Raw genomic sequence first — 15,903 nt, forward strand, 5'->3', positions numbered from 1 at the left:
CTGAACAGGAATTGAACCTAGGCAGCCCCTGCTCTCTGAGCATGGAATCTTAGCCACTGGACCACCAGGGAAGTCCCAAGGGACCATTTTAAAATCAAGTGGGAAAACTATGAACTCTCTGGTTCTGTCTGTCTTTATGTAAAAATTAACTTGTAAATGAACTGTATTTAATGGCTTAAAGGAAATTGGGTTCTTACATACATTCTTGGAAATATAAAGGAGGCTCACCAGAATACAACTTGTGTTCATGTGATCTGGGAAATATTCAATATTTAATTAATATCTGATCTTGGAACTAGCTCTTTTTTTTTTTGGAACTAGCTTAAGCTTATGGATTTAATTAATACAAACCTGTCTTTAGAATCATCAGAATTAAGTATAATACATTAATTTTCCCTAGGGTTCCTGGAAGTCAATAAGTACATTTGTTTTTATTATGAAATTTGTCAACAGGAAAAATAACCTGATATGATTGAATTTTCAAGTAAATATAACCGGGATAAGAAATTTTTGGCAAACTCTACAGAAATAATTATGTTTTAGAAACGTCCATCGGAAACAGTCTCTCCAAATCTTGGTAAGTTAAAATTAAGTTAAATGATAAGAATTAATTGAGTATCCAGGCCATTTCAAAAAATATAAACTATTGGGAAGGTTACGTTTCTTTTTTTTTTTTTTCTTTTTTTTTTACTTCCCTGGCAGCCCAGTGATCAAGACTTCACCTTCCAATGCAAGGGGTGCAGGTTCATTCCCTGGCCAGGGAGCGAAGGTTACGTTTCTAAACAGGTCTAAAATTTACCTACTTTTGTCTTCTTTTGAGAGAGAAACTAAAGCTCTTTGGTGCCACTTTGAGATGTTCTCTCCCAATCTATAGAATGCTAATGTAAAGATAGTTCATGGTTGCTTAAGTAAAGTAGGATGTGTGTTTTTAGAAAAGAAGGTATGAGGAATGGAAATGTATTTTGTTAAAGGAAAAACGGTGATTTTTGTCCTAAAGCCAGTTATTTCTAAATGGGAAGAATAAGGGACAAAGTATGACTACAGAAAGTTGCATAAGGTCTGCAGAAGAGGAACACTGAGAAAAGAATTTTGTATGTGTTCAGGATTTTCTAAGCTTGGATTAAATTTAATTAGGTGAATGGATTTTGTTAAGAGCAAGCTGATGCAAGACTGGATTTGGTTTCTCTCTTTCATAAGAGAACAAAGTTTTCCTGGAATGCTGCCTTTGATATCAGATTATGTGAGTTTCTGTGCCTTTAAGTGATCTGTTTTTTTTTTCCCCCCAATTTTATTTATTTATTTTTGGCTGCACTGAATCTTCACTGCTGCATGGGTTTTTTCTAGTTGCAGTGAGTGGGAGCTACTCTTTGTTGCCGTGCGCAAGTTTCTTACTGTGATGGCTTCTCTTGTGTAGCATGGGCTCCAGGCACATGGGCTCAGTTGTTGCAGCACATGGGTTCAGTTGCTCCACGGCATGTGGGATCTTCCTGAACCAGGGATCAAACCCATGTTCCCTGCACTGGCAGGCAGATTCTTAACCCCTGGACCAGGGAAGTCCTGTAATTGTTTTTGAAATCTTTTTTTTTTTTTCACCTAACTCAAGGGATAATTGTTGCACAGTGGCCTTTGAATCTATCAGACTGGGTGTTTTAAAGCTTTTCGAAAGTTTTGACAGACTTCCCAAATAGCAAATTCTTTAAAGTTCTTTTAATCTCCAGCTATTTTGAGGGGGTCCTTCAAAGTGCTACTAGAGCATCCCAAAGAGAGATTCTAAACGAAGTGTACTGGTATGTTAAATGACATGGGAAATGTTGTCCAAACTGTTGCCTATGTCAGAAAGAATCATCAGGCTCTCCCCAGTTTTATCACAGTCACCAAACGGATAGGGGAGAGGGTTTGGGGATTTTCTGCTCTCTAGTCTCTCACCTTACTCTATGTCCAGAAAAATCCCCTATGGGAATACTCCCAGCTCTAGTGCCTCAGGTCCTGACCCCCAAGGCATTTTCCATTGCATCCAACTCCAGCTCCTCCAGGAGTTCCGTTTTGCAGCTCTAAGACCCCCTTCACTCCACGCCTTGGCAGCCTCATACTTTGTTACAGACTACCTATTGGGCTGGCCACTTCTAAGCAGTGCATGTCCTTTGCTTTATAGTGCTCAATGTCAAGGAAAATAGCCCAACATAGGGAAAATTGTTATCGGACATAAGCTTTATAGACAACAGATCTCCCTCAAGGAAAGCCCTGGCAACACTCTGGCGCTGGTTCAAACATCCCCTATTGAGGACACTTGGCACGAGGGGCTGGATCAACCAGAGGCATCTGGACAGGAATCAGCGGGAGAGCAGAGGACGCCCAGAATCCCACTGGGTAAGAGGGAAATTCAGAGGACACTCTGATCCCCCTTCGACAGAAAGGTCCTAGTAAATGTCTCTGCATGTCATTTCCAGGAGTTCTCTCAGTTGCAGGTTACTCAGCATGGGAGAATCCTCTTCTAAGCCAGAAGAAACACCTCTGGAATATATCCTTAAAAAACTGGAAGTTAAAAAAAATAAATAAATGTGCTGAAGAGGGGAAAACTTAAACTCTGCCATAACACTGCCTGGTCTTTATATAAGTTGGTGGGATGGAGAAATACGACCTGAAAATGGGTCTCTAAATTACAATACCACCTTGCAATTGGATCTTTACCATCACAAGATGGGAAAATGGACTGAAGTTCCATATGGCCAAGTACCCACAGTCCTTTACCAAAACCGTGCTCCTGGCCTGGGCAATCAGAAAATACTCCCAACATTTTAGATAATTCTCTTTTAACCTTCCTCATTCTCAGGGTGAAACCAAATTTCCCCTTCTTCTCCAGAGCCCCCTACTTCCTCAGAGGCATCTACCAGATACCTCTGACCAATCCCACACTCCACCTCCCTATGTTCATTTATATTCCATTACCCTAGGAAGGAGAGACTAATCCCTCTGGGGTAACCTGCAGTGGAAATTGCTATCACCTAAGATCAGGAAAAGTATGCCCCCTTTAGGGAAGAGGCAAATGGTGAAGGGACAATCAGAGAACATGTGCTCTTCTCTTTAACCAACTTAGACCAATGCAAACAGAGGGCTTCCCTCATAGCTCAGTAGGTAAATAATCTGCCTGCAATTCAGAAGACCAGGGTTCGATTCCTGGGTCGGGAAGATTCTCTGGAGAAGAAAACGACAACCCAATCTAGTATTCTTGCCTGGAGAATCCCATGGACAGAGGAGCTTGGCAGGTTACAGTCCATTGGATTGCAAGAGTCGAATGCGACTTAGTGACTACACCACCACAAACAGAGACTGAGATTGTTTACTTAAGAACCCAATAAGTTGGCTGCAGGGTTTCAGACCCTGACTCTGACCTTTCATTTAACTTGGAGGGATATCCAAATAGTCCTATGTACTTGTGTACCCCTGAGGAAAAGCAGAGAATTTGGGCAGCAGGAAAGGGGTGCTCTGATTTTTTGGGCTCCAAAATCACTGCAGATGGTGACTGAAGCCATGAAATTAAAAGACACTCCTTGGAAGAAAAGTTATGACCAACCTAGATGGCATATTAAAAAGCAGAGACATTACTTTGCCAACAAAGTTCCGTCCAGTCAAGGCTATGGTTTTTTCAGTAGTCATGTATGGATGTGAGAATTGAACTATAAAGAAAGCTGAGCACTGAAGGATTGATGCTTTCAAACTGTGGTGTTGGAGAAGGCTCTTGAGAGTCCCTTGGACTGCAGGGAGATCCAACCAGTCTATCCTAAAGGAAATCAGTCCTGAATATTCATTGGAAGGACTGATGTTAAAGCTGAAACTCCAATACTTTGGCCACCTGATGCAAAGAGCTGACTCATTTGAAAAGACCCTGATGCTGGGAAAAATTGAAGGCAGGAGGAGAAGGGGACGACGGAGGATGAGATGGTTGGATGGCATCACCGATTCAATGGACATGAGTTTGAGTAAACTCCGGCAGTTGGTGATGGACAGGGAGTCCTGGTGTGCTGCAGTCCATGGGGTCACAAATAGTCAGACACGACTGAGCAGCTCAACTGAACTGAACTGAGGGGGTGTACTGACTACCTTGCCAGGGACCAACCTGAATGTTTTGTTATGGGTGGAGATATGACTGCCTCTCCCAAATCAGGAGCCCTGCTGGAGTTATAATTCCCAGGAGGGAACAGAAACCAGGTAGCACATGATCCAATGTGGAGTAGAAGGGATGAGGAAGTATATAAAAAAGCCAGTTAACTGGCTTTATGAAAACATTAAAGGACTGATCCAAGAAGAAAAAGAAAATCCAGCCCTCTTTGAGGGACAGCTTGTGAGGGTTTTTAGAACATTTACTAACATTGAACCTTCCATTCCCGAGGGCCAGTCCCTACTTGGGACAACATTTTCTCTGTCAGTCCTCCCCAGTAGAGGCACAATTAGGCCACAAAGCCTGATCCCCCAACTCCTAGAGGTGGCCTTCGGGATACTTGATAACTGAGATCAAGCTGAGGAGGAAGAGAGAAGCTGACGTGAAAACAGGCAGCCTAGGGCTCAAGCTAAACTGAGGCCACAGATGTTAGCCATGCCTTGCAACCTCAGGACAACCCAAGGGATCCCAAGGAAGTTGAGCCATCTGCCTGGAGGTAAAACCAGCAAGGGGGAATGCTTCAAATGTAAGTCAACCAGTCACTGGGCCTGAGAATGTCAAAAGCAACCCCCTGGTCCATGTCCAGTCTGCAAACAAACAGGTCATTGGAAGTGGGACTGCCCTCAATCCTGAAGGGGAGGGGACAGCTCCCACTCTGGAGATGGCCACACTGGATGACTGGGGCGGCCTGGGGATTCTGGCAGCTCTCCCCGCAAGAGATTTCTATCTCTATTGAGGAGCCCTGGGTGATCCTTGATGTGGCAGGAAAGAAAAATCAACTTTTAAACTGATACAGGAGCCATTTAACTCTATCCTGATCTCTCACCCTGGGCCTATTTCCTCCAAAAGCTGAACTGTGACTGGTGTTGATGGAATCTCCATACACATCAGTTGCTTCACTGGGCCTCTCATTTGCCAACTTGAATAGCATTTAGTCTCACATGCTTTTTCGGGTGTGCCTGAGTGTTTTACCCCACTACTGGGAAGAGGCCCTCTGAGCTCCCTTGGAGACATACTATGATTAGGGGACCCTGAGCAGCCTCTTTTCTTGACTCTGACAAAAACAAATCAGCCAGAGGAACAAGCGCCTATTCCCTGCCATATTCTACACACAGCAAACCCTGCAGTTTGGGACAAAGGAATCCTTGAGAAGGCTATAAATGTCCAACCTGTAAAAATTAGCCTTAAGCCAGAAGTTGCTTATCCTAACAAGAGACAGTACCCCATAAAGCTGGAAGCAAAAATAGGTTTGCAATTCCTCAAAGATAAATTTTGAAAACATGGCCTCTTAGTGCCGTGTCAGTTTCCATGCAATACCCCTATTCTGCCAATTATTATATTAGGCCAAATGGGGAATGTTGAATGGTATAAGACATAGAGCAGTAAATGAGGCAGGGTCCCTATACATCCCAATCCTTAAATGCAAAAAATTTAAATGTGCAAAATTCCCCTGTTAAACATGGGGCTGAACTATTTACAATAGTTTGGACATGGAAGCAACCTAGGTGTCCATTGATAGATGAATGGATAAAGAAGTTGTGCTATGTATATACAATATTACTCAACCATAAAAGGGACACGTTTGAGTCAGTTCTAGTAAGGTAGATGAATCTAGAGCCTATTATACAGAGTGAAGTTAGAAAGAGAAAAACAGATTTTGTATATTAACACACACGTATATATGAAGTCTAGAAAAATGGTACTGATGAACCTATTTGGAGGGAAGGAATAGAGACACAGACGTAGAGAACAGACTTTGGACACAGCAGGGGAAGAAGAGGATGGGATGAATTGAGAGAGTAGCACTGAAACATATACATTACCATACATAAAAATAGATAGCTAATGAGAAGTTCTTGTATAACACAGGGAGTTCAACCTGGTGCTCTGTGGCAACCTAGAAGGGTGGGATGAACTGGGGGGGAGTGGGGGGAAGTTCAAAAATGAGGGGACATATATATACTTATGGTGGATTCACGTTGTTGTATGGCAGAAACCAACACAATATTGTAAAGCAACTATCCTCCAATTCAAAATAAGTTAAAAAAAAATATGGGGCTGAGATTTTACATCTCATAGAAGTGACTCAAAAACCGAAACGAGTAGCAGTCATTCACTGCCATGGGCACCAAAAGGTAATTCTAAAATTACCTACAGGAACAACAGGGCAGATTGGGAGGAAAAGAAAGTAGCCCTGATGCCCATACCAGGGAGAACCCGATATTGAGAAAATTCGACAACAGGCCACTTGACTTTAGCAAACAATGAACAACCAATCCTTGCTATGCAATATGGGTGGGGAAATTGAAAATTGACTCTAGTTTGTTCTCTTGGATCCTAAAAGGTATAAAAGATTTTCTAACAGGAGGTTTTCACTTTCTTATAACCCTTTTCTTTCCAGTCATACTGATTGATGCTATGTTTTGTCTAGGGTTCCTTTGTCTTCTTTACTGTGGTAAACCTGTGTCTAATACCTTTTGGTCCAAGAAGGAGATCTGGTACCAACAGGTTGAAAACTTCTATTCTAAAATTAGAGAAACATGGTAAACTTTAACCTGGAGATTAACAAAAATATACACCCAAGCAGAATGGCTTCTTGGCAGGGGCAATATCACTCCCGGTCTGGCCAACACCTAAGGAAGGCCTCCCAAAGTTCACCTGGTTCCTTCTCTTTCTAGACCTTTTCATGGTCATTGTAGTTTACCTCCTTTTTAACCCTTGTTAGCTTAACTTTTGGTTAAGTTTGTGTTTTTTAGACCCCAATATTTTGAAATAAGACTCATGATGGCTCAAGGAATTCAGCCCATTCCAACGGAGGGTGGCCCAGGTCCCTACAATTCAGTAGGGACAATTCAGTCAGCGAAGGACTTCTACACCTCTAGGATAGGCTACGGTCTGTGGCCCCTGTCCAACAGGAAAAAGTTTCAGAAGAAGAGCCTTTGGCCCCTTACCCCTTAAAACTCAGGGTGTGGAGTCTCTCAGAGGGGAATGGGACAGGCGAGGGCCTGGGATGTTTGCTGCAGTGCTATAATGCTTGCACCTGGACACACCTCTCCTCCAGCAACAAAATACAAAGAAACTATATAGGACTAAAAATAACTGCATGTGAGCAACAAAAAGAAAGAAACTATATAGGACTAAAAACAACACCTTGTGAGCAACAAAAAGAAAGAAACTATATAGGACTAAAAATAACACCATGTGAGCAACAAAAAGAAAGAAACTATATAGGACTAAAAATCAATGCATCCATAGACAGTTGGAGCAAATGCTGGACAAAAGATAGAAAGAGACCAAAAATCCCAACTGCCACTTTTGAAGAGCCTGGAACAAAAATAGGGTGTCAGGAACAAAAGCAGGGTACTAAGCATGCCCCCCTGAACTCACCACCACCAGAGGGGTGGGCAAACCACCTAAGCCACCCGCCCAGCCAGAACCCTGGACACACAGCTACCTTCACCCCATGTAAGGAACAAGCTTGACCTGCCTCAGGGAGACATCAAGCAAGGGAACCTGTTACTTGTTCTTGCTCCCCCTCCTGCAACATGGGCCCCAATAAACCCTTGCTGAAAGAAAAAAATGGAGTTTTAACAATATATATTTAGAGATGAGTTATCTGTTAGGCAGGCATCTTTCTTTTCATTCTTGAAAACTCTCCTTCATCCTTGCCTGCCCAATTAGAAGCTCTGTGGAAGGCAGTTTGATGTAAGTGAGGTTGTGAATACAGGTTCCAAGGTGTTTGTGTGGGGAGGGGCTAGTGGAGAGAAGGGGAGAGGCCTTGTTGGATTCACACACACTTTGAAGAACATAGTCAATTAAAACAAAAAGGTTTATGAATAAAATACACTCACAATTCGCCCTATAGAACATCTTAAGCTATAAGAGAAAGAAGAAGTGGAATACTTTTCTCCAACTGAAGTTGGACTGTTTTCAATATTTTAGAAATAATATGACTTTAAAGAAAAGAACCAATATCCCTTGAGAAATAAGCGGTAAGCTTTGATTCTGTTTTGTATACATCAAAGGACAAAACTTGGAAACGTCACTAATGTGCACAGTTCAGTTCAGTTCAGTTGCTCAGTCATGTCCGACTGTTTGCGACCCCATGGACTGCAGCATGCCAGGCCTCCCTGTCCATCACCAACTCCCAAAGTTTACTCAGACTCACGCCCATCCAGTTGGTGATGCCATCCAACCATCTCATCCTCTGTCATCCTTTTCTCCTCCTGCCCTCAATCTTTCCCAGCATCAGGGTCTTTTCAAATGAGTCAGCTCTTCGCATCAGGTGGCCAAAGTATTGGAGTTTCAGCTTCAACATCAGTCCTTCCAGTGAATACCCAGGACTGATCTCCTTCAGGACGGACTGGTTGGATCTCTTTGCAGTCCAAGGGACTCTCAAGAGCCTTCTCCAACAGCACAGTTCAAAAGCATCAATCCTTCGGCACTCAGCTTTCTTTATAGTCCAAATCTCACATCCATACATGACTACTGGAAAAACCATAGCCTTGATTAGATGGACCTTTGTTGGCAAAGTAATGTCTCTCCTTTTTTTTTTAAATTTTTTTTTAGCTCCTTTCACTTTAGGATTTTATTTATTTATTTATTTTCATTTATTTTTATTAGTTGGAGGCTAATTACTTTACAATATTGTAGTGGTTTTTGCCATAGATTGACATGAATCAGCCATGGATTTACATGTGTCCCCCATCCTGATCCCCCCTCCCCCCTCTCTCCCCATCCCATCCTCTGGGTCTTCCCAGTGCACCAGCCCTGAGCACTTGTCTCATGCATCCAACCTGGGCTGGCAATCTGTTTCACACTTGATAGTGCACTTGTTTCAGTGCTATTGTCTCTGCTTTTTAATATGCTGTCTAGGTTGGTCATAACTTTTCTTCCAAGGAGCAAGCGTCTTTTAATTTCATGGCTGCAGTCACCATCTGCAGTGATTTTGGAGCCTGAAAAAATAAAGTCTGCCACTGTTTCCACTGTTTCCCCATTTATTGCCATGAAATGATGGGACTGGATGCCATGATCTTAGTTCACTGAATGTTGACCTTTAAGCCAACTTTTTCACTCTCCTCTTTCACATTCATCAAGAGCCTCTTTAGTTCTTCTTCACTTTCTGCCATAAGGGTGGTGTCATCTGCATATCTGAGGTTATTGATATTTCTGCTGGCAATCTTGATTCCAGCTTGTGCTTCATCCAGCCCAGCGTTTCTCATGATGTACTCTGAAATAAGCAGGGTGACCATATACAGCCTTGACGTACTCCTTTCCCAATTTGGAACCAGTCTGTTGTTCCATGTCCAGTTCTAACTGTTGCTTCCTGATTTGCATACAGATTTCTCAAGAGGCAGGTCAGGTGGTCTGGTATTCACATCTCTTTCAGAATTTTCCACAGTTTACTGTGATCCACACAGTCAAAGGCTTTGGCATAGCCAATAAAGCAGAAATAGTTGTTTTTCTGGAACTTTCTTGCTTTTTTGATAATCCATTGGATGTTGGCAATTTGATCTCTGGTTCCTCTGCCTTTTCTAAAACAAGCTTGAACAACTGGAAGTTCACGGTTCACATACTGTTGAAGCCTGGCTTGGAGAATTTTGAGCATTACTTTGCTAGCGTGTGAGATGAGTGCAATTGTGCTGTAGTTTGAGCATTCTTTGGCATTGCCTTTCTTTGGGATTGGAATGAAAACTGACCTTTTCCAGTCCTGTGGCCACTGCTGAGTTTTCCAAATTTGCTGGCATATTGAGTGCAGCACTTTCTCAGCATCATCTTTCAGGATTTGAAATAGCTCAACTGTAATTCCATCACCTCCACTAATTTGTGTGTCATCCTTGCACAGGGGCCATGCTAATCTTCTCTGTATTGTTCCAGTTTTAGTATATGTGCTGCCGAAGCGAGCATCATCACCTTCACTAGATTTGTTTGCAGTGATGCTTCCTAAGGACCACTTGACTTCCAGGATGTCTGGCTCTAGGTGAGTGATCAACCATCGTGATTATCTGGGTCGTTAAGATCTTTTTTGTACAGTTCTTCTGTATATTCTTGCCACCTCTTCTTAATATCTTCTGCTTCTGTTAAGTCCAAAATATTTCCGTCCTTTACTGAGACCATCTTTGCAAGAAATGTTCCCTTGGCATCTCTAGTTTTCTTTTTTTTCTCTTTTTTTTTTTCCTCTCTCTCTTTTTTTTCTTTCAGGTTTTCTTGAAGAGATCTCTAGTCTTTCCCATTCTATTGTTTTCTTCTGTTTCTTTGCACTGATCGCTGAGGATCAGCTTTCTTATCTCTCCTTGCTATTCCTTGGAACTCTGCATTCAAATGGGTATATCTTTCTTTTTCTCCTTTGCTTTTTGCTTCTCTTCACAGCTATTTGTAAGGCCTCCTCATACAATCATTTTGCTTTTTTGCATTTCTTTTTCTTGGGGATGGTCTTTATCCCTGTCTCCTGTACAGTGTCAAGAACCTCCGTCCATAGTTCATCAGACACTCTGTCTATAAGATCTAGTCCCTTAAATCTATTTGTCACTTCCACTGTATAATTGTTAGGGATTTGATTTAGGTCCTATCTAAATGGTCTAGTGGTTTTCCCTACTTTCTTCAATTTAAATCTGAATTTGGCAATAAGGAGTTCATGATCTGAGCCACAGTCAGCTCCCAGTTTTGCTTTTGCTGACTGTATAGAGCTTCTCCATCTTTGACTGCAAAGAATATAATCAATCTGATTTTGGTGTTGACCATCTGGTGATGTCCATGTGTAGAGTCTTCTCTTGTGTTGTTGGAAGACAGTGTTTGCTATGATCAGTGTGTTCCCTTGGCAAAACTCTTTATTAGCCTTTGACCTGCTTCATTCTGTACTCCAAGGTCAAATTTGCCTGTTACTCCAAGTGTTTCTTGACTTCCCACTTTTGCATTCCAGTCCCCTATAATGAAGACAACATCTTTTTGGGTGTTAGTTCTAGAATCTCTTGTAGGCCTTCATAGAACCGTTCAACTTCAGCTTCTTCAGCATTACTGGTTGGGGCTTAGACTTGGAGTACTCTGATATTGAATGGTTTTCCTTGAAAACGAACAGACATCATTCTGTCGTTTTTGAGACTGCATCCAAGTACTGCATTTCGGACTCTTTTGTTGACTATGAGGGCTACTCCATTTCTCCTAAGGGATTCTTGTCCACAGTGTTATAATGGTCATCTGAGTTAAATGCACCCATTCCAGTCCATTTTAGTTTGCTGATTCCTGAAATGTCTACGTTCACTCTTGCCATCTCCTGTTTGACCGTTTCCAATGTGCCTTGATTCATGGACCTAACATTCCAGATTCCTATGCAATATTGCACTTTACAGCATCAGACCTTCCTTCCATCACCAGTCTCATCCACAACTGGGTGTTGTTTTTGCTTTGTCTTCGTCTCTTCATTCTTTCTCAAGTTATTTCTCCACTCTTCTCCAGTAGCATATTGGGCAGCTACCAACCTTTGTGAGAGCCCCATGAACTAATGTGCACACCTGAAACAATTTTAATACTTTGATGATTACTGAAACAATGTTTCAAAACTCAAGGATTGGCAATTTATTGAATGTTTTATAAAAGGAGAGGAAAATAAAATTTCCTTAGAAAGAGGACAGTTTTTCTTTTCTCTGTAGGTATGAACAGTTTCAGTCAGTCAGTCAGTTCAGTTGCTCAGTCGTGTCCGATTCTTTGTGACGCCATGAATCGCAGTACGCCAGGCCTCCCTGTCCATCACCAACTCCCGGAGTTTACTCAAACTCATGTGCATCAAGTCGGTGATGCCATCCGACCATCTCATCTTCTGTTGTCCCCTTCTCCTCCTGCCCCCAATCCCTCCCAGCATCAGGGCCTTTTCCAATGAGTCAACTCTTCCCATGAGGTGGCCAAGTATTGGGGTTTCCGGTTCAGCATCAGTCCTTCCAATGAACACCCAGGACTGATCTCCTTTAGGATGGACTGGTTGAATCTCTTTGCAGTCTAAGGGACTCTCAAGAGTCTTCTCCAACACCACAATTTAGGAAGCAATGAATGGATATATTTTTTAAAATGGTTCTAGCAGTGCGGGCTGGAGAAGGGAATGGCAATTCACTCTGGTGTCCTTGCCCGGAGAATCCCAGGGACGGGGGAGCCTGGTGGGCTGCCGTCCATAGGGTTGCACAGAGTCAGACATGACTGAAGTGACTCAGCAGCAGCAGCAGCAGCAGTGGGGACAGGTCACCTGATGCCTTAGCAGTCCCTGGAGTTGCAAAAGAAAGGGAGGTCGGAGTGTCACTCTCTTCCTCCAAGATGTCTATTGCTGTTTGGGTTCAAGTCCTATATGAGGCTAAGGGTCACTTTTTCAAAGTCACTAATTTCTGGAGAATATTTTCACTGGATATAGAATCAAGTTGACAGCATTTTGTTTTCTTTCAGCACTTTAGAGATGTGTTTCTATAATCATCTGCACTCCTAGGTTGTTTCTGTGTCTTTGCCATTGTAAATAATGGTGCAGTGAGCATGGGTGTGCAGATATCTCTTCAAGTAAGTCATTTCATTTCCTTTGGGTGTGTATCCAGAAATGGAATTGTCATATCATATGATAGTTCTATTTTTAATTTTTCTGTAAACCCCCCATACTGTTTTCCAGAGTAGTCATACTAGTTTACTTTCTCACCGAGAGTGCTATTGCCTTTTCTCCACAGCCTCACCTGTTGTATTTTTAATAATAGTCATGCTAATAGGTGTGAGATGTGATACTGTGGTTTTTATTTGCATTTCCTTTATGATTAATGAGGTTGAGCACTTTTCTATGTACTTATCGCCCATTTGCATATGTTCTTTAGAAAAATGTCTATTTCAAGTCCACTGGCAATTTTAAAATCAGATTGTTTAGGGTATTTTTTGTTATTGTATTGCATGAGTTCCTTATATGTTTTTGTATTTTAACCCCTTATCAGAAAGATGGCAAATATTTTCTTTCATTCTGTAGGTTGGATCATTTCCTTTGTTGTGCAAAATCTTTTTAGTTTGATGTAGGATTGCCAGGAGAAATATCAATAACCTCAGATATGCAGATGACACCACCCTTATGGCAGAAAGTGAAGAACTAAAGAGGCTCTTGATGAAAGTGAAAGAGGAGATTGAAAAAGTTGGTTTAAAACTCAACATTCAGAAAACTAAGAACATGGCATCTGGTATCATCACTTCGTGGCAAATAGATGAGGGAACAGTGGAAACAGTGGCAGACTTTATTTTGGGGGGCTCCAAAATCACTGCAGATGGTGACTGCAGCCATGAAATTAAAAGACGCTTGCTCCTTAGAAGAAAAGCTATGACTAACCTAGACAGCATGTTAAAAAGCAGAGACATTACTTTGTCAACAAAGGTCTGTCTAATCAAGGCTATTGTTTTTCCAGTAGTCATGTATGGATGTGAGAGTTGGACTGTGAGGAAAGCTGAGCGCCAAAGAATTGATGCTTTTGAACTGTGGTGTTGGAGAAGACTCTTGAGAGTCCTTTGGACTGCAAGGAGATCCAACCAGTTCATCCTAAAGGAGATCAGTCCTGGGTGTTCACTGGAAGGACTGATGTTGAAGCTGAAACTCCAATACTTTGGCCACCTGATGCCAAGAACTGACTCATTTGAAAAGACCCTGATGCTGGGAAAGATTGAGGGCAGGAGGAGAAAAGGATGACAGAGGATGAGATGGTTGGATGGCATCACCAACTGGATGGGCGTGAGTTTGAGTAAACTTTGGGAGTTGGTGATGGACAAGGAAGCCTGGCATGCTGTGGTTCATGGGGTCACAAGGAGTCAGACGCGACTAAGCGACTGAACTGAACTGAACTGAATCCCACATGTTGATTTTTACTTTGGTCATTTGTGCTTTGGGTGTCATATAGAAAAAAAATCATTGTCAAGACCAATGTTAAGGAGCTTTCCTCTTATGTTTTCTTCTGAGAGTTTTATGGTTTCAGGTCTTACACTTAAGTCCTTAGTTCAAGTTAGTTTTCGTGATGCAAAAATGGAATGCAAATGATGCAAGATAGGAATCCAATTTCATTTTTTTTGCATAAGAATATCATTTTCCCAACATCATTTATTGAAGAGACTATCCTTTCCTCACTGAGTATTCTGGCTTCCTTGTCAAATATTAGTTGACCAAAGATGTATTTCTTAATGTGGACCTCAGAAATACTTGAAAGCCAGTGGTCATGTGGAGAAAACGCTTTCGAAAAAAATTATATTACCTTTTGAAATAAGGCAAAAGAGAATATGGCATGTCCTGTCAATATCATGCCATAGCAATATTTAAGAGGCCCAACTGTTTTTCAAAAGGACTTTTTGTGATGATGGAAATATTCTATATCTATGCAGTCCAATATATTTGTCATTAGTTACATATGACCATTGAATACTTGAAATGTCACTAGCCTGACTGAGAAACTAAATGTTTAACTTTAATTTTAATTAGTTAATATACAAATGTAAATAACCAACACTAGAGGAATGTTTCTATGTCCTTTAGAAAAGAAAACGTCAAGATTTTATTGCTCCATAGACTATTAACTACTTTTGTATCTAACCTAGAAATCTCATTTTAACTTTTTTTCTCAAAATGCCTATAAATACCCAGTTCATCAAAATGCTCTTTAAACCAGCTTCACCATCTTATTGGCTTCCTCAGTTAGTTAGACAAAGATCTTTGACATATGTCTATTCATATCAAAGAGAATCATATTTTTAACTTTTTGAAAATCATGTCAACAAAACAATGTGATAAGTGTAGTGTAAAAGCGTGACTAGTGGAATCAAGGCTTCCCTGGTAGCTCAGCTGGTAAAGAATCCTCCTGCAATGCAGGAGAACTGGGTTCGATCCCTGGGTTGGGAAGATCCCCTGCAGAAGGGAACAGCTACTCACTCCAAGATTCTGGCTTGGAGAATTCCATGGACTGGATAGTCCATGGGATCACAAAGAGTTGGACACGACTGAGCGACCTTAATTTTCACTTTCAACGGAATCAAGAACTAGTGTTCTCTCCACCTAAGCTCTGCCTGGAGTAAGTGTGGTGATCTAACGAACACCACTGACTGAACTGTCCTAGAAAGTGATTCCTGAACTGACTCTTAGTAGGCAAAATGGGCTTTTATTAGACAACTGAGGTAGGCCTGATCCTCCAAGCAAAAGCAACTGCTCAGGATTGGTTCACAAGCATTGCAAGGAGTTCCTTCAGCAACTGAGTGTAGTGGAAAGAAACACTGGCTTCAGTCAGGAGACCTGAGTGTGCATCCTAACTGCATCCTCTTGGATAACCTAAAATTAGTTAACTCAGCTCTTTGAGCCTGTTTCCACAACTGTAAATTGGGAGTATTAATAACTTTCCTCAGGGTATTAGGAGTAAATTAGATAACCACATGAATCACATAGTACATTGCCTGGTGTCCTGCCTTAAATGTTCAATAAATTACAGCTATTATTACTGATGAGAGAGTGGTGAACAATTTAAAATGGTGCCAAGTTTAAATATATTAAAGTGTAAAATAATCTGTAATTAAAATTTCTAATTAGGAAGTTGGGCTTCCCTGGTGGTTCAATGGTAGAGAATCCGCCTGCCAATACAGGAGACACGGTCTGATTCCTGGGTTGGGAAGTTCTCTTGAAGAAGGAAATGGCAATCCACTCCAGTCTTCTTGCCTGGGAAATCCCATGGACAGAGGAGCCTGGCAGGCTAGAGTTCATGGGGTCCCAAAAGAGT

General features: G+C 41.7%; 1 non-coding gene across 1 annotated transcript; it reads right to left on the minus strand.

The window, feature by feature from the left end:
- Positions 1–9,956: 9,956 nt before the first annotated feature.
- Positions 9,957–10,063, minus strand: LOC133047846 (U6 spliceosomal RNA). The gene has a single exon (XR_009690858.1). It is a non-coding gene; the product is annotated as a U6 spliceosomal RNA (small nuclear RNA).
- Positions 10,064–15,903: the final 5,840 nt, after the last annotated feature.

Source organism: Dama dama, chromosome 27, assembly GCF_033118175.1.
Source record: "Dama dama isolate Ldn47 chromosome 27, ASM3311817v1, whole genome shotgun sequence".
NCBI classification, from domain to species: Eukaryota; Metazoa; Chordata; class Mammalia; order Artiodactyla; family Cervidae; genus Dama; species Dama dama.